The 16,303-nt window shown below is 49.6% G+C and overlaps 6 non-coding genes and 2 pseudogenes across 6 annotated transcripts; all 8 read left to right on the top strand.

Annotated features, from left to right (window-relative positions):
* The first annotated feature begins 244 nt into the window (after nt 1–244).
* On the top strand, nt 245–436 carry LOC142694453 (U2 spliceosomal RNA). The gene has a single exon (XR_012862684.1). It is a non-coding gene; the product is annotated as a U2 spliceosomal RNA (small nuclear RNA).
* A 1,345-nt stretch (nt 437–1,781) lies between these two features.
* LOC142694465 (U2 spliceosomal RNA) lies at nt 1,782–1,883 on the top strand (annotated as a pseudogene).
* Nucleotides 1,884–7,442: 5,559 nt separating this feature from the next.
* LOC142694442 (U2 spliceosomal RNA) lies at nt 7,443–7,617 on the top strand (annotated as a pseudogene).
* A 1,335-nt stretch (nt 7,618–8,952) lies between these two features.
* On the top strand, nt 8,953–9,143 carry LOC142694980 (U2 spliceosomal RNA). Its single transcript, XR_012863140.1, has one exon. It is a non-coding gene; the product is annotated as a U2 spliceosomal RNA (small nuclear RNA).
* A 1,337-nt stretch (nt 9,144–10,480) lies between these two features.
* Nucleotides 10,481–10,671, top strand: LOC142694979 (U2 spliceosomal RNA). Its single transcript, XR_012863139.1, has one exon. It is a non-coding gene; the product is annotated as a U2 spliceosomal RNA (small nuclear RNA).
* Nucleotides 10,672–12,012: 1,341 nt separating this feature from the next.
* Nucleotides 12,013–12,203, top strand: LOC142694978 (U2 spliceosomal RNA). The gene has a single exon (XR_012863138.1). It is a non-coding gene; the product is annotated as a U2 spliceosomal RNA (small nuclear RNA).
* Nucleotides 12,204–13,538: 1,335 nt separating this feature from the next.
* LOC142694977 (U2 spliceosomal RNA) lies at nt 13,539–13,729 on the top strand. Its single transcript, XR_012863137.1, has one exon. It is a non-coding gene; the product is annotated as a U2 spliceosomal RNA (small nuclear RNA).
* A 1,345-nt stretch (nt 13,730–15,074) lies between these two features.
* LOC142694976 (U2 spliceosomal RNA) lies at nt 15,075–15,265 on the top strand. Its single transcript, XR_012863136.1, has one exon. It is a non-coding gene; the product is annotated as a U2 spliceosomal RNA (small nuclear RNA).
* The last annotated feature ends 1,038 nt before the right edge of the window (nt 15,266–16,303 follow it).

Genomic DNA, 16,303 nt, shown 5'->3' with positions numbered 1-16,303 from the left:
ACATCCATGTGGTGTTTGCAAATGTGGAATACCATAACATTGTAAATAAAAATGGTTTTATTCTTTTATGTCTTTTATGCCCTGTATAAATTTTATCCTGCTATTGTTCTGTACTTTTATTATAACATCTGTATTACTGGTCTTATTATTATTACTTTTGTATTCATTTAAATGTATGAATATTTATGTATTATGCCATTGATTTTATCTTGTGGTTTCAATTTTAAAAAAAAGTCTGTAAAATATAATATTTTTGCCAATAAAAAACTTTGTTGAAACCTTATCTGTTCTTATCAGTTTAATATCTGATACGTCCCCTATCTGGGGACCATATATTAAATGGATTTTTAGAACAGGGAGATGGAAATAGAGCTTGCTCTGTCCACTCCACGCATTGACCTGGTATTGCAGTATTTCCAGGACCGGTGCACCCTTCCCTTATGTGTTGACTAAAATCAGATTCCAAAAGTGCTATTTGTGTTTGCTATTGTTTTTGTCTTTCTGATGGGATCTCCCCTTTTAATCCCATTATTTCAACACCTGTTGGACAATGCATTTGTACAGTCATGTGTGATAATGAGCTCATTTATTAAATGCAATTAATTAATACATTGCCACCTCTTGTTGTGTGTGTGTGTGTGTGTGTGTGTGTGTGTGTGTGTGTGTGTGTGTGTGTGTGTGTGTGTGTGTGTGTGTGTGTGTGTGTGTGTCTTCTGTGTTTCTGTGTTTCCGGCATTTCACATTGGAACAGCTCATTCACCTTCCTTGTCTTCTCTCCGCCCTCCCTTTTAGGTAGGTTAAAGAGCTGCACCTGAGCCAGCCACTGATTGATTGATGCAGCACCACAGTCAAATAGTGGAGTGGAGTAGGGGGAACAGCAAACAGCCATTAAAGCAGCCCGCCCGCCACAATGGACCTACCTGTGTACACTAGATGGATGTGATGGAATGTACTGTCGTCCCTACATTTCCAAGAAGAAGTAAGAATTGCAGTTGCAACAAACCCTTGCTTGCCTACAAAGAGAGCAGCAATTTGGATTTGTTACTATGTTACCTGGAAGAATAACAAACTGTGCAAGGATGGAGGTTGTAGGAGCAAAGAGAAGTTGTCTGTAAAGTTGGTGGATGCCTATTTTCCATTTTGCAGTCCCTTGTCTCCCTCTTGTGGCCTCCTGGAGGCAAATAAATGTGCAAAAAAAAGACAGCCTGGCGGCCGGCTGTTGCAGTGTTGCCCTCTCAGGCAACACTGAGTGACTGACTGAGCCTCACCGTCTTATATAAAGTTCAGACGGAACTTTGCACGTGTCATAGTGGAGCCCTCAGGATTCCAGAGCCAGCTTTCTGACATCATAATGGGGCCTGCCTCAGAGATAGATAAAAGCCTGGGCCCAGGCAGTGTTGGTCAGTGCTGCTCAGCAGGCAGCACCGGACTGGACTGGATTACAGCTGATACAAGGTGTGAAGGAACAAGGGGTGGCTGTGGGCATGCACTTGCTGCCGCTGCCAGTGTTTATCTGGCAGGAGGGCATTTGGGCGTTGCCAGGAAGGCGTTTTTATGTAGATTCCTCCTCTTTCAGCACTGCATTGTGGTGCAAGCAAAAGAAGCAAATCCTGTGTAGCTTCCTCTCCGGCCTTTATTCACCTCCCTCCCGCTTAGTAGCTGTAAATGTGTGTGAGCCTGCAGGGCCCCATGGAATTGCCTAGGAGTAGGCTGAATCAATCGCTGCAAGGGGTGAACAGCAGTATTAGGCAGGCTCGGTCAACGGCCGGCCCATTCGGGTTATCGCTTCTCGGCCTTTTGGCTAAGATCAAGTGTAGTATCTGTTCTTATCAGTCCTTGTAAGGATAGATAGCTCGGAGAACCACTGGGGGCTATAAACACTAGCTTAGCGATCCAAGAGCGTTCCAGACGAAGCCGGCGACGAACTGCGGAGAAGAACCAGCGAAGACGACGATCCAGAAGGGAGAAGCCGCCATCGGGGAAGAAGCTCCGGGAGATCGCTGCCGGGAAGAAGAAGGAGAACTGCGACAGAGACCTTCGGAGAAGAGCCGCTGCTGAAGGGGATCTTTGAAGAAGCTCGGCCGCAGAAGAAGCTCGACGAGGAACCGCTGCGGAAGAAATTTCGTGGAAGAACCTCGGCCAGCAAGGAGAAGATTTGCATAGCTCCGCCCCCTTCGGGAAAGAGCTATCGAAGATCCTCCCCAAGCGACAGGAACAGCTGGAAGAAGCCATGGCCTCAACCAGCAACCCTGCCACCCAGAAGAAGAAGGCTGATGGACCAGGTGAGCCGGCCCAGGCCAGGACATCTCCTCCTGAAGCCTCCTCAAGCCAACAGGCCACCAGGAAGCCGAACCAGGCTGCTCCAACCCTGGAGCCCTGGATGAAGCAGACGGTGGCCCTGAAGCTGAAGGAGGTGGACGGGAGAGTGCCGGACATGACGGAAGAAGTGTTCTGCCAGAAGATGCTCCTGGACCAGGGCTTCGCTAAGCCGGAGACCATCAGCATCCAGGCCTTCATGACCGGGATGTTCTTCGTGACCTTCGCTTCGATCAACATCTGCAGAAGGTACTGGGAGATGGTGAAAGCGGCGAGGCCTGAATCCCCTTTCTCTCGCTTTGTGGGCAACTGCCCTGTCCAAAGAGAGGAAAGGCGGGTGACGGTCTCAATGCGGAACCCACACACCCCCGGCAAAGACATCACCACGCTCCTGAAGCGGTTCTGCACAGTGGTGAGGGAACCCACCCACATCCTGAACGGACTCGGCTTCTGGACTGGCAAGTGGTCGGTAATCGTCCGACTGAACAAGGATTCCAGCGCGGAAGACGGCCTCCAACACCTGCCCCAGTCATTCTCGCTGGGCAACTCCTACGGCCTCATCTACTACCCGGACATGCCGCAGATCTGCAGGAGATGCAGCAAGAAGGGTCATTCGGTGAAGGACTGCAAGGAGGACGCCTGCAAGAACTGCCGGGTAACAGGACACGAGACCAAAGACTGCCCGAAACGGACAATGTGCAACCTCTGCGGACAAGCAGCCCACTCCTACAAGGACTGCCCGAAGAGGGATCGATCCTGGGCAACTGTAGCGGCGAAAGCTCCGGCCAGAGGGAACCCCGCCCCAGCCAGAGCTCCAGCGGCGCAGAAGACCGGGAATAAGAAGGATGGTAAGAAGACGACAGTCCCTCCCCCCCGTCTCCCGGCCCTCCCTCGCCCTACCCTTCCCACCCTCCCTCGCCCGGCCCTCCCCACCCCCCCGTCCCCAACCCCTGTCACCCCCACTGAGGCTCTCACCTTCTCCTACCCACCCATCTCAGTGGTCCTGTCACCTGCACCTCTCCCAACCCAGCCTCCCTTCTCCCCAGCTCCAGCAGCACTAACATCTTCCCCTCCAGCTGCTGGAGTCCTCTCCCTGGAGGATTTTCCCCCTCTTGTCTCCTCAGGTGCCATCCAGAGGAAGAGAAAGGTGAGGGACAGCCCAGCTGCTGAGTCCTCAAAGCGACAAGTCGTGGAAATCTGCGAAGATTCCCTTGCGCAGCAGGAGGAAATGGAGCAGATGGTGGAGGAACTCGTGTCTGAACCTGAGGTCATCGACTTCACAACAGACATCCAGGTGGCTACAATCCTGGAACAATTTTTGTCAGAGGGCCTGCTGGATCTTTCGGACCCGCCAGGAGAGGAGGATCCGCCCGACCGGACTGGTAACTAAGGTGTATCGTTTGCACTAACCTTCTTTATTCTCCCCCATGGCTGCTAAACTTAACATCTTTAGCCTCAATGTGAGGAGTGTTAGAGATAGGACTAGATGTCAGATGGTGCTAACTTTTCTTTCCAAGCAGTCGAGTGATGTATTTATGCTGCAGGAATGTACTCTCCCCTCTTCCAGGTCATACCATCATCTGGCCAGGCAGTGGACCCATGGCCCGTCCTACTGGTCTGGTGGGGGCGACTGTAAGTCTGCAGGGGTTGCCATCCTGATTAGGGGAAGCGTATTTACTGTTGACTCTGTCCAGGAGCTCGCCTGCGGCCGCTTGTTGGTCGTAGACGGTTCCTGGGCAGGAGAGCCGATTAGGCTCATCAACGTGTACGCTCCCCCTATGAAGGCTGAGCGCCTGGAACTATTCCAGACCCTGCGGACCCAGCTCGCCACCACTAGGGCAGTGGTGATGGCCGGGGACTTCAACTGCCCCATCGAAGAGGATGGACGAAGTTCCGGCACTTCAATCAAACTGGATGTCAGTTCCAAACTGCTTATCGAGATGGTAACCGAAGCATCCTTGCAGGACGTTGTGGGCTCCATGGGGATTGGCTCTGTGAACTATTCATGGAGCCGACCCGATGGCTCACTTCGTTCTCGGATTGACTTTGTGTTCACCTCCCGGGCAGTCAAGCAGCATGGGCACTCCATGGTCCCCTGCTTCTTCTCTGACCACAGGGCCATTCTCTTCCAGGGTGCCATCGGCCACGGTTTTCCTCCCGGCCCTGGCTCCTGGAAGCTGAATTGTGCCCTGCTGGAAAGAGAGGAGGTACTGGCGGAACTTAGAGACGCCTATATTGTTTGGAGGAATGATAAAGTTTTCTTTGACAAAACCTGTGACTGGTGGGAATATGTTAAAGTTGAATTTCGTTGTTTCTTTCAGGCAAAAAGTCGTCAACAGGCGTGTGAGAGGAAGAGAGACTTCAGAGAGATGCAGCGTCAGCTGCGATCCCTGCAAGACCTCCTTCAATGCGGCTGGGACGTCAGGAAGGAGCTGGAGGAAGCCAAAAAGGGCCTGAAAAGGCACTTTGAGGAGGAATCCAAGCGAATTGTCTTTCGTTCCAAGGTGGAGAACCTGGAGAAGGGTGAGAAATGTAACTCGTTCTTTTTCAGGAAACTCCATGCCGGCCACACGCCCCTGAAGGAACTTCGAGATGAGACCGGAAACATGCATTCTGGGAAGAAGGAGGTGATGGGAGTCGTCACAGACTACTACCGAAGCCTCTACTCCCGGAAAACCACTGACCCCGAAGCCGCCGATAAATTCCTGTCAGGTATCACTAATCATCTTGATCCTGCAGGTACGGAGGCTATGGATGTACCCCTGACGGTGGAGGAACTGCTCTCTGCCGCTAAATCCTTCAGACCCGGCAGGACCCCGGGCAGTGATGGTCTCCCAGCAGAGCTCTATGTAGCGCTGGGGGACTTGATCAGTCCGGACCTGCTGGAGCTCTATGAGGAGATGGTGGTGGAGGGTAGAATGCCACCGTCCTTGAGAGAAGGCATGATCACGATCTTGTATAAGCGGAAGGGGGAGAGATGTGACCTGAAAAACTGGCGTCCCATCTCTCTCCTGAACGTGGACTACAAGATCCTCGCCAAAGTATTGGCCAACAGACTGAAGGTTGTCATCGGACAGATCATCGGATCGGACCAAACCTGCGGCATTCCTGGCCGTAGGGTGGCCGACAGTCTTGCCCTGGTGAGGGACACGGTGCATTACATGCAAAGCCGCCGTACACACGCGGCCCTGGTCAGTCTGGATCAGGAGAAGGCTTTTGACCGGGTCTCTCACGAATTCATGGGTAAGGCTCTGCGTAGGCTGCGGCTTGGCAGGTTGTTCTGTTTGTATGTTAACCTGATGTATTGCGACATTTACAGCTCGGTGCTGGTGAACGGCTGGAAGACTGACCCCTTTCCTGTATCGTCGGGGGTTAGACAAGGCTGTCCTCTTTCACCTCTCCTTTTTGTTTGTGTTATAGAGCTCTTCGCAGAGGCTATCCGGCAGAATGGAGAGATCAGAGGGATCACCGCACCAGGTCCAGGACACTTCGAGGTCAAATGCTCGCTGTACATGGACGACGTGACCGTCTTCTGCGCTGACCAGAGTTCGGTGACTGCACTCGTCCAGACCTGTGAGGAGTTCGGACGCGCTTCAGGGGCAAAAGTCAACTGCGGGAAGTCGGAAGCCATGCTCTTCGGAAAGTGGTACCTGCCTTCTCCTGCCTCCTTCCCGTTTACTATCAAGCCGGACTTCATCAAAATTCTGGGAGTCTGGTTCGGTAAGGAAGGTGCAGCCCTAAAGTCGTGGGAAGAACGCTTGGCCAAAGTCAACCAAAGGATCGGACTGTGGAGCCTCAGACAACTCACTATTGAGGGCAAAGCAATGGTCCTGCGTAACGAAGTCTTGCCTGTGCTACAATACACTGCACAGGCATGGCCCCCTCTTGCCACCGTCTCGAGGGCCATTACCAGGACTGTGTTTCGCTTCATCTGGGGCTCGAAAATGGACAGAGTAAAGCGGACTGTTATGTACAAGGAGCCCCGCAAAGGTGGGAAGGGTATACCCGACATTCCCACTCTGCTGCGGATCGCTTTTGTATGTGACTGTGTTCGTAGGACTCTGAGGACAGCAAACGGCTCTGCGGGCAAGGCCATGTCCCGCTACTTCCTCCTTCCCCTCTGGCGAGGTTTTGGCTGGGACAAGTGGGACAGCTCCTTCCCTTACAACTGGCACGCTCCCTGGTTCTACGGAGATGTCGTCCGGTTCGTGAGGGAGCATCAACTGGAGGGTCTTAAGCCCGACTTGTGGAAACCTAAGACGATCCACAAGCACATCAGAGCAAAGGACTCACTGGAGTCTGTTCCAGGGCTTCATGCCGACACGTTGGAGACTGTTTGGACTAACGTGTCATCTGGCAGGTTGACCAACGGGCACAAGGACATTTCATGGATGGCCATCCAGGGAGGACTGCCTCTTAGGTCATTCATGCATGCCCGCAACCTGTGCAAGACCCGGTACTGCCCCAGGTGCCCCTTCACGGAGGAAACATCTTTGCACATTTTCTGGCAGTGCCCCTTTGCACAGGGTCTGTTGAAAGCCTTGGAACATGAACTCAAGGACTCAGTACCCAGGAACAGACTGTCGTACCGCTCGGTACTTTATGGACTATTTCCTGGGAATACCACGGATGGAGCAATCCAGGAAGCCTGGCGCCTTATGAACTGCTTTAAGGACGCTATATGGTTTGCCAGGAACCGTCTGATTTTGCGGAGAGAGAGTGTGTCCGTCCAGGACTGCCGCAGGCTGATCCACAGCCTGCTCAGAGACTATTCCACCTGGGACAGCCCGGACGTCGATGAGGAAGAGGACTGATACTCCCCTTCCCCCCACTCTCCCTTCTTGTGTGTTGTCTTTCAATAAAGCTTCGGGCCTGTGATTTCCCCCTTCCCTATCCCCTCCTACCCACTCCCCTATCCCATCACTTGTCTGTAATGCTTTGTTGTTTGGCTTTAGTGAATGCAAGAATGTTAGTGTAGCATGTGGTGTAATGTATAGCATAGGCTAGCCTGTACTGTGTATTATACTGTCATGTTATGTTTGACGACTGTTATTATTTATTATTTGCTGCTTCATGGCTTGCGCTGCGTCGCAGTAATGTTTGTATGATGACGATTGATTGTCAATAAAGCATTTTTCAATCAAAAAATCTGTTCTTATCAGTTTAATATCTGATACGTCCCCTATCTGGGGACCATATATTAAATGGATTTTTAGAACAGGGAGATGGAAATAGAGCTTGCTCTGTCCACTCCACGCATTGACCTGGTATTGCAGTATTTCCAGGACCGGTGCACCCTTCCCTTATGTGTTGACTAAAATCAGATTCCAAAAGTGCTATTTGTGTTTGCTATTGTTTTTGTCTTTCTGATGGGATCTCCCCTTTTAATCCCATTATTTCAACACCTGTTGGACAATGCATTTGTACAGTCATGTGTGATAATGAGCTCATTTATTAAATGCAATTAATTAATACATTGCCACCTCTTGTTGTGTGTGTGTGTGTGTGTGTGTGTGTGTGTGTGTGTGTGTGTGTGTGTGTGTGTGTGTGTGTGTGTGTGTCTTCTGTGTTTCTGTGTTTCCGGCATTTCACATTGGAACAGCTCATTCACCTTCCTTGTCTTCTCTCCGCCCTCCCTTTTAGGTAGGTTAAAGAGCTGCACCTGAGCCAGCCACTGATTGATTGATGCAGCACCACAGTCAAATAGTGGAGTGGAGTAGGGGGAACAGCAAACAGCCATTAAAGCAGCCCGCCCGCCACAATGGACCTACCTGTGTACACTAGATGGATGTGATGGAATGTACTGTCGTCCCTACATTTCCAAGAAGAAGTAAGAATTGCAGTTGCAACAAACCCTTGCTTGCCTACAAAGAGAGCAGCAATTTGGATTTGTTACTATGTTACCTGGAAGAATAACAAACTGTGCAAGGATGGAGGTTGTAGGAGCAAAGAGAAGTTGTCTGTAAAGTTGGTGGATGCCTATTTTCCATTTTGCAGTCCCTTGTCTCCCTCTTGTGGCCTCCTGGAGGCAAATAAATGTGCAAAAAAAAGACAGCCTGGCGGCCGGCTGTTGCAGTGTTGCCCTCTCAGGCAACACTGAGTGACTGACTGAGCCTCACCGTCTTATATAAAGTTCAGACGGAACTTTGCACGTGTCATAGTGGAGCCCTCAGGATTCCAGAGCCAGCTTTCTGACATCATAATGGGGCCTGCCTCAGAGATAGATAAAAGCCTGGGCCCAGGCAGTGTTGGTCAGTGCTGCTCAGCAGGCAGCACCGGACTGGACTGGATTACAGCTGATACAAGGTGTGAAGGAACAAGGGGTGGCTGTGGGCATGCACTTGCTGCCGCTGCCAGTGTTTATCTGCATGGCAGGAGGGCATTTGGGCGTTGCCAGGAAGGCGTTTTTATGTAGATTCCTCCTCTTTCAGCACTGCATTGTGGTGCAAGCAAAAGAAGCAAATCCTGTGTAGCTTCCTCTCCGGCCTTTATTCACCTCCCTCCCGCTTAGTAGCTGTAAATGTGTGTGAGCCTGCAGGGCCCCATGGAATTGCCTAGGAGTAGGCTGAATCAATCGCTGCAAGGGGTGAACAGCAGTATTAGGCAGGCTCGGTCAACGGCCGGCCCATTCGGGTTATCGCTTCTCGGCCTTTTGGCTAAGATCAAGTGTAGTATCTGTTCTTATCAGTTTAATATCTGATACGTCCCCTATCTGGGGACCATATATTAAATGGATTTTTAGAACAGGGAGATGGAAATAGAGCTTGCTCTGTCCACTCCACGCATTGACCTGGTATTGCAGTATTTCCAGGACCGGTGCACCCTTCCCTTATGTGTTGACTAAAATCAGATTCCAAAAGTGCTATTTGTGTTTGCTATTGTTTTTGTCTTTCTGATGGGATCTCCCCTTTTAATCCCATTATTTCAACACCTGTTGGACAATGCATTTGTACAGTCATGTGTGATAATGAGCTCATTTATTAAATGCAATTAATTAATACATTGCCACCTCTTGTTGTGTGTGTGTGTGTGTGTGTGTGTGTGTGTGTGTGTGTGTGTGTGTGTGTGTGTGTGTGTGTGTGTGTGTGTCTTCTGTGTTTCTGTGTTTCCGGCATTTCACATTGGAACAGCTCATTCACCTTCCTTGTCTTCTCTCCGCCCTCCCTTTTAGGTAGGTTAAAGAGCTGCACCTGAGCCAGCCACTGATTGATTGATGCAGCACCACAGTCAAATAGTGGAGTGGAGTAGGGGGAACAGCAAACAGCCATTAAAGCAGCCCGCCCGCCACAATGGACCTACCTGTGTACACTAGATGGATGTGATGGAATGTACTGTCGTCCCTACATTTCCAAGAAGAAGTAAGAATTGCAGTTGCAACAAACCCTTGCTTGCCTACAAAGAGAGCAGCAATTTGGATTTGTTACTATGTTACCTGGAAGAATAACAAACTGTGCAAGGATGGAGGTTGTAGGAGCAAAGAGAAGTTGTCTGTAAAGTTGGTGGATGCCTATTTTCCATTTTGCAGTCCCTTGTCTCCCTCTTGTGGCCTCCTGGAGGCAAATAAATGTGCAAAAAAAAGACAGCCTGGCGGCCGGCTGTTGCAGTGTTGCCCTCTCAGGCAACACTGAGTGACTGACTGAGCCTCACCGTCTTATATAAAGTTCAGACGGAACTTTGCACGTGTCATAGTGGAGCCCTCAGGATTCCAGAGCCAGCTTTCTGACATCATAATGGGGCCTGCCTCAGAGATAGATAAAAGCCTGGGCCCAGGCAGTGTTGGTCAGTGCTGCTCAGCAGGCAGCACCGGACTGGACTGGATTACAGCTGATACAAGGTGTGAAGGAACAAGGGGTGGCTGTGGGCATGCACTTGCTGCCGCTGCCAGTGTTTATCTGCATGGCAGGAGGGCATTTGGGCGTTGCCAGGAAGGCGTTTTTATGTAGATTCCTCCTCTTTCAGCACTGCATTGTGGTGCAAGCAAAAGAAGCAAATCCTGTGTAGCTTCCTCTCCGGCCTTTATTCACCTCCCTCCCGCTTAGTAGCTGTAAATGTGTGTGAGCCTGCAGGGCCCCATGGAATTGCCTAGGAGTAGGCTGAATCAATCGCTGCAAGGGGTGAACAGCAGTATTAGGCAGGCTCGGTCAACGGCCGGCCCATTCGGGTTATCGCTTCTCGGCCTTTTGGCTAAGATCAAGTGTAGTATCTGTTCTTATCAGTTTAATATCTGATACGTCCCCTATCTGGGGACCATATATTAAATGGATTTTTAGAACAGGGAGATGGAAATAGAGCTTGCTCTGTCCACTCCACGCATTGACCTGGTATTGCAGTATTTCCAGGACCGGTGCACCCTTCCCTTATGTGTTGACTAAAATCAGATTCCAAAAGTGCTATTTGTGTTTGCTATTGTTTTTGTCTTTCTGATGGGATCTCCCCTTTTAATCCCATTATTTCAACACCTGTTGGACAATGCATTTGTACAGTCATGTGTGATAATGAGCTCATTTATTAAATGCAATTAATTAATACATTGCCACCTCTTGTTGTGTGTGTGTGTGTGTGTGTGTGTGTGTGTGTGTGTGTGTGTGTGTGTGTGTGTGTGTGTGTGTGTGTGTGTGTGTCTTCTGTGTTTCTGTGTTTCCGGCATTTCACATTGGAACAGCTCATTCACCTTCCTTGTCTTCTCTCCGCCCTCCCTTTTAGGTAGGTTAAAGAGCTGCACCTGAGCCAGCCACTGATTGATTGATGCAGCACCACAGTCAAATAGTGGAGTGGAGTAGGGGGAACAGCAAACAGCCATTAAAGCAGCCCGCCCGCCACAATGGACCTACCTGTGTACACTAGATGGATGTGATGGAATGTACTGTCGTCCCTACATTTCCAAGAAGAAGTAAGAATTGCAGTTGCAACAAACCCTTGCTTGCCTACAAAGAGAGCAGCAATTTGGATTTGTTACTATGTTACCTGGAAGAATAACAAACTGTGCAAGGATGGAGGTTGTAGGAGCAAAGAGAAGTTGTCTGTAAAGTTGGTGGATGCCTATTTTCCATTTTGCAGTCCCTTGTCTCCCTCTTGTGGCCTCCTGGAGGCAAATAAATGTGCAAAAAAAAGACAGCCTGGCGGCCGGCTGTTGCAGTGTTGCCCTCTCAGGCAACACTGAGTGACTGACTGAGCCTCACCGTCTTATATAAAGTTCAGACGGAACTTTGCACGTGTCATAGTGGAGCCCTCAGGATTCCAGAGCCAGCTTTCTGACATCATAATGGGGCCTGCCTCAGAGATAGATAAAAGCCTGGGCCCAGGCAGTGTTGGTCAGTGCTGCTCAGCAGGCAGCACCGGACTGGACTGGATTACAGCTGATACAAGGTGTGAAGGAACAAGGGGTGGCTGTGGGCATGCACTTGCTGCCGCTGCCAGTGTTTATCTGCATGGCAGGAGGGCATTTGGGCGTTGCCAGGAAGGCGTTTTTATGTAGATTCCTCCTCTTTCAGCACTGCATTGTGGTGCAAGCAAAAGAAGCAAATCCTGTGTAGCTTCCTCTCCGGCCTTTATTCACCTCCCTCCCGCTTAGTAGCTGTAAATGTGTGTGAGCCTGCAGGGCCCCATGGAATTGCCTAGGAGTAGGCTGAATCAATCGCTGCAAGGGGTGAACAGCAGTATTAGGCAGGCTCGGTCAACGGCCGGCCCATTCGGGTTATCGCTTCTCGGCCTTTTGGCTAAGATCAAGTGTAGTATCTGTTCTTATCAGTTTAATATCTGATACGTCCCCTATCTGGGGACCATATATTAAATGGATTTTTAGAACAGGGAGATGGAAATAGAGCTTGCTCTGTCCACTCCACGCATTGACCTGGTATTGCAGTATTTCCAGGACCGGTGCACCCTTCCCTTATGTGTTGACTAAAATCAGATTCCAAAAGTGCTATTTGTGTTTGCTATTGTTTTTGTCTTTCTGATGGGATCTCCCCTTTTAATCCCATTATTTCAACACCTGTTGGACAATGCATTTGTACAGTCATGTGTGATAATGAGCTCATTTATTAAATGCAATTAATTAATACATTGCCACCTCTTGTTGTGTGTGTGTGTGTGTGTGTGTGTGTGTGTGTGTGTGTGTGTGTGTGTGTGTGTGTGTGTGTGTGTGTGTCTTCTGTGTTTCTGTGTTTCCGGCATTTCACATTGGAACAGCTCATTCACCTTCCTTGTCTTCTCTCCGCCCTCCCTTTTAGGTAGGTTAAAGAGCTGCACCTGAGCCAGCCACTGATTGATTGATGCAGCACCACAGTCAAATAGTGGAGTGGAGTAGGGGGAACAGCAAACAGCCATTAAAGCAGCCCGCCCGCCACAATGGACCTACCTGTGTACACTAGATGGATGTGATGGAATGTACTGTCGTCCCTACATTTCCAAGAAGAAGTAAGAATTGCAGTTGCAACAAACCCTTGCTTGCCTACAAAGAGAGCAGCAATTTGGATTTGTTACTATGTTACCTGGAAGAATAACAAACTGTGCAAGGATGGAGGTTGTAGGAGCAAAGAGAAGTTGTCTGTAAAGTTGGTGGATGCCTATTTTCCATTTTGCAGTCCCTTGTCTCCCTCTTGTGGCCTCCTGGAGGCAAATAAATGTGCAAAAAAAAGACAGCCTGGCGGCCGGCTGTTGCAGTGTTGCCCTCTCAGGCAACACTGAGTGACTGACTGAGCCTCACCGTCTTATATAAAGTTCAGACGGAACTTTGCACGTGTCATAGTGGAGCCCTCAGGATTCCAGAGCCAGCTTTCTGACATCATAATGGGGCCTGCCTCAGAGATAGATAAAAGCCTGGGCCCAGGCAGTGTTGGTCAGTGCTGCTCAGCAGGCAGCACCGGACTGGACTGGATTACAGCTGATACAAGGTGTGAAGGAACAAGGGGTGGCTGTGGGCATGCACTTGCTGCCGCTGCCAGTGTTTATCTGCATGGCAGGAGGGCATTTGGGCGTTGCCAGGAAGGCGTTTTTATGTAGATTCCTCCTCTTTCAGCACTGCATTGTGGTGCAAGCAAAAGAAGCAAATCCTGTGTAGCTTCCTCTCCGGCCTTTATTCACCTCCCTCCCGCTTAGTAGCTGTAAATGTGTGTGAGCCTGCAGGGCCCCATGGAATTGCCTAGGAGTAGGCTGAATCAATCGCTGCAAGGGGTGAACAGCAGTATTAGGCAGGCTCGGTCAACGGCCGGCCCATTCGGGTTATCGCTTCTCGGCCTTTTGGCTAAGATCAAGTGTAGTATCTGTTCTTATCAGTTTAATATCTGATACGTCCCCTATCTGGGGACCATATATTAAATGGATTTTTAGAACAGGGAGATGGAAATAGAGCTTGCTCTGTCCACTCCACGCATTGACCTGGTATTGCAGTATTTCCAGGACCGGTGCACCCTTCCCTTATGTGTTGACTAAAATCAGATTCCAAAAGTGCTATTTGTGTTTGCTATTGTTTTTGTCTTTCTGATGGGATCTCCCCTTTTAATCCCATTATTTCAACACCTGTTGGACAATGCATTTGTACAGTCATGTGTGATAATGAGCTCATTTATTAAATGCAATTAATTAATACATTGCCACCTCTTGTTGTGTGTGTGTGTGTGTGTGTGTGTGTGTGTGTGTGTGTGTGTGTGTGTGTGTGTGTGTGTGTGTGTGTGTGTGTGTGTGTCTTCTGTGTTTCTGTGTTTCCGGCATTTCACATTGGAACAGCTCATTCACCTTCCTTGTCTTCTCTCCGCCCTCCCTTTTAGGTAGGTTAAAGAGCTGCACCTGAGCCAGCCACTGATTGATTGATGCAGCACCACAGTCAAATAGTGGAGTGGAGTAGGGGGAACAGCAAACAGCCATTAAAGCAGCCCGCCCGCCACAATGGACCTACCTGTGTACACTAGATGGATGTGATGGAATGTACTGTCGTCCCTACATTTCCAAGAAGAAGTAAGAATTGCAGTTGCAACAAACCCTTGCTTGCCTACAAAGAGAGCAGCAATTTGGATTTGTTACTATGTTACCTGGAAGAATAACAAACTGTGCAAGGATGGAGGTTGTAGGAGCAAAGAGAAGTTGTCTGTAAAGTTGGTGGATGCCTATTTTCCATTTTGCAGTCCCTTGTCTCCCTCTTGTGGCCTCCTGGAGGCAAATAAATGTGCAAAAAAAAGACAGCCTGGCGGCCGGCTGTTGCAGTGTTGCCCTCTCAGGCAACACTGAGTGACTGACTGAGCCTCACCGTCTTATATAAAGTTCAGACGGAACTTTGCACGTGTCATAGTGGAGCCCTCAGGATTCCAGAGCCAGCTTTCTGACATCATAATGGGGCCTGCCTCAGAGATAGATAAAAGCCTGGGCCCAGGCAGTGTTGGTCAGTGCTGCTCAGCAGGCAGCACCGGACTGGACTGGATTACAGCTGATACAAGGTGTGAAGGAACAAGGGGTGGCTGTGGGCATGCACTTGCTGCCGCTGCCAGTGTTTATCTGCATGGCAGGAGGGCATTTGGGCGTTGCCAGGAAGGCGTTTTTATGTAGATTCCTCCTCTTTCAGCACTGCATTGTGGTGCAAGCAAAAGAAGCAAATCCTGTGTAGCTTCCTCTCCGGCCTTTATTCACCTCCCTCCCGCTTAGTAGCTGTAAATGTGTGTGAGCCTGCAGGGCCCCATGGAATTGCCTAGGAGTAGGCTGAATCAATCGCTGCAAGGGGTGAACAGCAGTATTAGGCAGGCTCGGTCAACGGCCGGCCCATTCGGGTTATCGCTTCTCGGCCTTTTGGCTAAGATCAAGTGTAGTATCTGTTCTTATCAGTTTAATATCTGATACGTCCCCTATCTGGGGACCATATATTAAATGGATTTTTAGAACAGGGAGATGGAAATAGAGCTTGCTCTGTCCACTCCACGCATTGACCTGGTATTGCAGTATTTCCAGGACCGGTGCACCCTTCCCTTATGTGTTGACTAAAATCAGATTCCAAAAGTGCTATTTGTGTTTGCTATTGTTTTTGTCTTTCTGATGGGATCTCCCCTTTTAATCCCATTATTTCAACACCTGTTGGACAATGCATTTGTACAGTCATGTGTGATAATGAGCTCATTTATTAAATGCAATTAATTAATACATTGCCACCTCTTGTTGTGTGTGTGTGTGTGTGTGTGTGTGTGTGTGTGTGTGTGTGTGTGTGTGTGTGTGTGTGTGTGTGTGTGTGTGTGTGTGTGTGTGTGTGTGTCTTCTGTGTTTCCGGCATTTCACATTGGAACAGCTCATTCACCTTCCTTGTCTTCTCTCCGCCCTCCCTTTTAGGTAGGTTAAAGAGCTGCACCTGAGCCAGCCACTGATTGATTGATGCAGCACCACAGTCAAATAGTGGAGTGGAGTAGGGGGAACAGCAAACAGCCATTAAAGCAGCCCGCCCGCCACAATGGACCTACCTGTGTACACTAGATGGATGTGATGGAATGTACTGTCGTCCCTACATTTCCAAGAAGAAGTAAGAATTGCAGTTGCAACAAACCCTTGCTTGCCTACAAAGAGAGCAGCAATTTGGATTTGTTACTATGTTACCTGGAAGAATAACAAACTGTGCAAGGATGGAGGTTGTAGGAGCAAAGAGAAGTTGTCTGTAAAGTTGGTGGATGCCTATTTTCCATTTTGCAGTCCCTTGTCTCCCTCTTGTGGCCTCCTGGAGGCAAATAAATGTGCAAAAAAAAGACAGCCTGGCGGCCGGCTGTTGCAGTGTTGCCCTCTCAGGCAACACTGAGTGACTGACTGAGCCTCACCGTCTTATATAAAGTTCAGACGGAACTTTGCACGTGTCATAGTGGAGCCCTCAGGATTCCAGAGCCAGCTTTCTGACATCATAATGGGGCCTGCCTCAGAGATAGATAAAAGCCTGGGCCCAGGCAGTGTTGGTCAGTGCTGCTCAGCAGGCAGCACCGGACTGGACTGGATTACAGCTGATACAAGGTGTGAAGGAACAAGGGGT

Source organism: Rhinoderma darwinii (assembly GCF_050947455.1).
Source record: "Rhinoderma darwinii isolate aRhiDar2 chromosome 5 unlocalized genomic scaffold, aRhiDar2.hap1 SUPER_5_unloc_46, whole genome shotgun sequence".
Classification (NCBI taxonomy): domain Eukaryota; kingdom Metazoa; phylum Chordata; class Amphibia; order Anura; family Rhinodermatidae; genus Rhinoderma; species Rhinoderma darwinii.
Note: the sequence above shows the minus strand (reverse complement) of the source record. Positions and strands in the feature narration are given on the sequence as shown.